The sequence below is a fragment of the Vombatus ursinus genome, unplaced genomic scaffold (genome assembly GCF_900497805.2).
Source record: "Vombatus ursinus unplaced genomic scaffold, bare-nosed wombat genome assembly UNPS02014798.1, whole genome shotgun sequence".
Lineage (NCBI taxonomy): Eukaryota > Metazoa > Chordata > Mammalia > Diprotodontia > Vombatidae > Vombatus > Vombatus ursinus.
The window spans coordinates 35439337-35445336 of NW_020954576.1; the positions used below are offsets into that span (position 1 = coordinate 35439337).

Consider the following 6000-nt stretch of genomic DNA (forward strand, 5'->3'; position numbering starts at 1 on the left):
TTATGTGATTTTTCCAAGGTCAATTAGAAGGTTGTAGTTTGAACATCCTTCATCAACTTGTTTTTTCTTTGTGGATTGTTAGTCTCAGCTCTCTTTTTGAAGGCTCTGCGATAATTCTGGGCTTGATACAATTACTACAATGTCATTTAGCATTCTCCTTCCTTGAGGTCCATCTTGGGCTTTGTACTCGATATCTTCCTTGATTGACAAACACATTAGTCGGCATATTTGGCCTTATTTTTTGCCTTCAGTGTTTATAAAAAAAAATGGGTCTACCAAAGAAAGTTTTCTCTTGTATTTTTCCCAGATGAGTATGATTTTGACATGTGAGAGGTCAGGGTTTCTTAACCAGGGGTCTATGAATTAGTTATTTGATAATTATTTCAAGATAATTCATTTCCTTTGTAATCCAATGTATTTTATTTAATTTTTTGCATCACAAAAATTCTGAAAAGGCATCCATGTATAAGTTTTACCACACTGCTGAAGGGGTTCATGGCAAAGTTAAAAACCCCTGCTTTAAAGATAACATTTTAGTCTACCATGTTCTAAAGAAAGTGGCATATTGCATTCTATACCCTTTCAATCAATGTTATGTGATTCTAAAGATATTTGGTCTACTGTTTCTTTTTTTATACCTTTGTCAAGATTGCCCTCCATGCATATTTTTAGTATTTTCTCAGACTTTGGAGATTCAGGAGGATGGTTAATAATAAGCCTAGAGACTAGATCTATGATTTCATTGCAATAACTAACTCCTGGGTGAGAAAACACCCTCTACAAATTCAGTTTCACAGATGCTCTATATCTCGTAGTCTTAGGCATGTAGAGCACAGAGGCTAAATAGCATGTATATATGTATATAACATAGACAGTATATGTCAGAGGTAGATACTGAGCCCAGGTCTTGTTGGCTTTGAGACTAGGTCTCTATCTGCTCTGCTGTGTTGCCTTGGCCCATAATAAGGTTCAAGATTTTGCTATGCCTTGATAACTTCCTCTCAGATATCTTGTGCAATCTCGTATTATAAATTGGGTATTTTTTGGTCAATTGAAATTTAAGAGTTTTTATTCTCTGATTAAATGTGTCATATGTTCTAGCTAAATTTTTGGATGTTACTTCACTCCCTTTTAGTGAAAAAAGTTCCTTTTTTTTTTTTAAACCAGTTTTACATTGAACATTTTGAGAGCAAGACCTAAAGATAAGTTGTTGCTTATAAATTTTGTCCAGCTCAGTCAAGCATGTCACTCCCACCCCTTGTGGCTTCCAGTGGCAGAGGATAGATGCCATTCCCACCCATTTCCTTTGTACACCATTGTTCTCACTCTCCTGGGCAAGGAGAGTGGACATATTTTATCTGGGAGTGATCTAAGTTTCTTGCTAAGAAGCAGCAGGCCATCTACTCAAACTAACCTTGTTGAGATCCTGAGAACCAGGGCAAAGAGCTGTTAGATCTCCTGGGTCTAAGCACCAGTGCTTGTGGGTACGAGAAAATATACAGTTCAGTCCAGTGTTAGGGAACAGTGGCATCTGTCATGAGCACTACCAGGAGGCAGATGGGCCCTGACAGGGACATCGGGTTGAACTCATCATCACCTTCAATCCATTTTCTTTTGCACCTTTTCAGTTTGTAGACTCAAAATTACAGTGAATAAAGGTGATCTTCCTTATTCCATCCTGATTTTGATAGCTTCTCTGGAGGCTATTTCCCTCACCAGAAGACCACCAACCATAACCTAGTCACCTCTATTCTTAGCCAAGTACCCCACCACCCCTGGGGTTTGAGGAAGGAAGAAAAGAGGGCAGAGGGAAGGATTTTTACCATGTGACCTCACTGGCTTCTCCTTCTTTCCAAAGCTGACTATTCTTGCACATGTATTAGGTATACTTATGTAATATGGTTATTAAAAATTAGAAGACCAATTATTGACTTTCCTGAAGAGGACCTCCTAGAGGCCACTTTGGCTTGGGAAGTTGACCCAAAAAACTATAAAATGTTTCTATGCTATCTTCAAGAAGCACTCTACATCACTCTTACTCCTCCCTTCCTTAACCTGTCCTTCTCTGACCCTCCCCCTTTCCCTCATCTTTAATACCAAACATTTATATACTCTGCCCATCCTCTTCCTCAAGAATATGGAGTCTTATCCATGCCTATTCCATTGTGTTCAGCTGGGAGTACCCTTTGTATCACCCTGAGACATGGGCTGTGAATATGAGCTGTGGGAAAGTGGTGGGATCTAGGCTGACCAGGGGTTGCCTGGAAGTGAGACCCCCCCCAAAAAAAGGTTAAAGTTTGGCAGACCAAGGGTATTGGTAGGTTAGTATATCATTTGATGCTGGTGTTGGTGGAACCTGTTGAATGGCATAACCTTATGTCTAACCTCCTCCTTATTCAGAGTTGTGGGTCTAAGTGAAACCACAATTGCCCCTATTTATGTCTTCACAGTGTGTGTCTAACCTATAAAGTTTCTTTGAGGGCTTTACATTACTGCTTTTTGTAAAAAAAAAGTCTCTTTGGTTACCCTTTCTTCCTACATTCCCATCTTTCTTCCCCCCACTCCTCCCATCACCTTTTATATTTCTGGAGATTTCTGTTTCCTTTCTTATAGGAAGTTATTGGTAAGCTGGGCATTCTTATCCATAATTCACCAAACTTGCAACAAAGTCTTTTTTTTTAAAATTAAAAATTTTAAAGCCTATCCAGCATTCTGAAAATCATTCATTAAAAGTTTTGATCTTAGATTCCAGTTTGCCTTATGTCTTGACTTCCTCTTTTTCACATAACTAGATTTTAGTTATGGACAGACTTTTTAAAAAAATTTTATAACCCTTAAATTTATAGAATCTTAGCATCAGAATAGACCTTTAAAGGAGTCTTCGTTGTATGACAGATGAGGATAATTGAGACCCAGAGGTGGAAATGACTCAACTAAGGTCACACATCCTTGTTAGTGAAATAAGCTTCCTTAGAATGAAGTATTGCTTAACATATTGAGTAGTATTTGCGTTGAGTCCCATGTTGCTTACAGATGGAAAATATTGTATAATATAACCACCTTATGATAAAATGACTGTCCTAAATGTCATTTATCTTGGGATTATAACTACCACACAAGATAAAATTAATCTTTCCCCCCTGCCTTATAGTCTTTTCAGCAATTTTCCCAAGATTGGTTTAAATGGGGATAGTCTTACTGTTCTTCTGTGTTTCTGGCTTAGTAATTTAAAGATTGGGGCAGCGCGGTGGCACAGTATATAGAGTGCTGGACTTGGAGTCAGGAAGATTCATCTTCCTGAATTCAAATCTGGCCTCAGATACTTACTGTCTGTATGACCCTGGGCAAATCACTTACCCTTGTTTACCTCAGTTTCCTCATCTATAAAATGAGCTGGAGAAGGAAATGGCAAATCACTGCAGGATCTTTGCCAAGAAAACTCCAAATTGGGCCATGAAGAATTGGATATGACTGAAACAACTAAACAGCAGTTTAAAATATAACTCAAAGTTGAATTATATTTTGAGCCAGGGAACCAGATATATGACCAAATATTTATTTAGTGGATGACTAGTCTTTTTTGGTGATACATGTCCATGGAATGTGAATCCTTGATTCTTCTATATCTATCAATATTTTTGAGATTATATAAAGGACATATATTATATATACATATGTATATATATGTATATAATACTTAAGTTTCTGTTTGTTTTTCTAAGATTACAAATTTTCAAATAAGTGGAATGCAGTCCACTGAATCACTAAAAGTGTAGCTATGTGGAACTTTGATTCTTGATACTTACGTATCTGTTGAAATTTTCTGAGGTTAAAAATTGTCAGAGAATTAGAATGCCACAAAACATTAAAACTTCACTTGAACATATTGTATTTCTTTGATTTTAAGAAAATGTTTCCCATTTTCACTGTTCTTCATAGTCATCATGAATGCCATTTATCACTTTATTGGTAGTCATGAGAAGGTGACTACACTTGAAAATGTTTATTGTTTTATAACAAGTATGTATCCAACCTACATGTTTGGCTATTTCTAGGTGCCATATTTTAAGAGGGACATTGACCAAACTGAAGTCTATTGTGAACAGATAATTGGAAGTTTTTAAAACTATCACTAAGAGGAACACTTGAAAAAATAGGGGATGGTTTGTTCAGTGTGGAAAAGAGTAAGAAAAAACATAATAGATATCATCAGTTATTTGATGCTATTCATCATAATTGTTCCACTGGGCAGAATGAAGACCACTCTCTAAACGTTTAAGGGAAGTAAAATTTAGCTTTATCAATTAGCAAAGGAGTCATCTTACTTTGTGAAGTTGCAGAAACCATATCACTAGAGTCAGAAGAAGCAAAGGATGAATGAGTATTTTTAAATATATTGTGGAAAGATCTTCTACTTTGGGTTGGATTAGATGACAACCAAGCACTCTTAAGGTTCTCTATAAAAATGCTAGTTAAAAGGTTGTTTTTATTTATTAGAAAACCAGATATCAGAGACTTTATAGTGTGCATTCATTCATTTCAAATTTTCATTTGAAAATAGTACTGTATATTTTTTCAGATTTTTTTGCTTACCCAGTTCTTAGCTCATTTCCTTCCTTACCTCCTCCTTCTCAGAACATTATACATCTTCTCTTCAGCTTTCTTAACAAAAATACAATTTCAGGCTTTCTCTATGTGAAAACCATGACAAAGTGATTTTATAGCCAGTACTGAAAGTGACTAAACTTGACAACAATTGTATTTTATGACAACCCCTGCTTTCATGTCCCCAGCCTACTTTCATATCATCATTTTTTTTTTACCCCAAATATGAGCAATTTCATATCTCTGCATTGGCTGGAAACAAATCCCTTTACCAGGAATACATTTTAATGGAGGAAAGCATGCTTCACTTAAGTCACCAGAACCTTAACTGTATAATATTCAATTTCTTACTAACCAAGAACCAAAGCTTTTTATTGAGGGCCATGTTCGTAAGGGTCAAGGCAGAATTAGTATTACAGAACTAAACCAGATTAAGGGGGAATGTGAATTAGATTTGGTAACAGATGGTGCTGGGGAAATTAAAGGTTCTTTGCGAATGGAAGCGACAGCAGCTTGCCTCTTTTCTCTGTCTCTCTCTTTCATGCACTTGATAGACGGGTATAAATCACAACAATCCTGTCTTGACAGCCAATTTCAAGAATTTGATCTGGTTAAAGACATGGCTTTCCTTCTCCACTCACTGAAACCAGCTTCCATTTTATTTTTATATAGCACCTTGTCATATTTAGAAAAGCAGACTCACCTGCCTTCCTTTAATGAAATTTTCCTTAATTACGGTTTTAGCTCTTTAGTCTTAATTACTTTTCTATTTAGCCTGAATTTTCAGAATGTCTCTCAGGAATTTTCTTTCTATTCTCCACGCCCCCCCCCCCCTTTTACTCATGCATATGCTTTCATTTTTCCAAAGATGCCTTTCATTGTTAGAAGTTATTGTCAGATTCAGTATAATGAGATCCTAATTATCAAAACCATTATTGGTAATGAGAAAGGTTTGCAAGTGATGGTTAAACTTGTCAAAAAAGAAAAAAATTGAAAATATGCTATAAAGAAATACCTAAATAGCATTTTTGACAGTATTACAGCAAGAAGTGAGTAAAAGCTTGGGAAATAATTGTTTTTTCTGCTTATAAAGATATTCACAATTTTAGGGGCATTTACCACAGACTTCCTTAGCTGGTTTGCATTTGACTCTCTTTAACTCCATACTTGAAATATGAGAAGTCAGAATTAAAATTCAGTCTTTAAAGTAGAAGGATCAGTAAGAGAGGGACCAGAGATGTAGAACACAATTTCCTACACTTTTCACGGTGAGACTTATCAAGTTGGCTGAGATGGAGTAGTCAAGTGTTATGTTTGCCATTTATTTATACGCCCACTTGTTTGGGCTTCCAACACTAAACAAGGAGAAGAAAATAGGAGGAAGAAAAAAAATAC

General features: G+C 36.1%; 1 protein-coding gene across 5 annotated transcripts in view; it reads left to right on the plus strand.

The window, feature by feature from the left end:
- Nucleotides 1–6000, plus strand: part of ESRRG (estrogen related receptor gamma) — a 658508-nt gene that overhangs the window by 465632 nt on the left and 186876 nt on the right. The gene's annotated exons all lie outside the window — the stretch shown is intronic.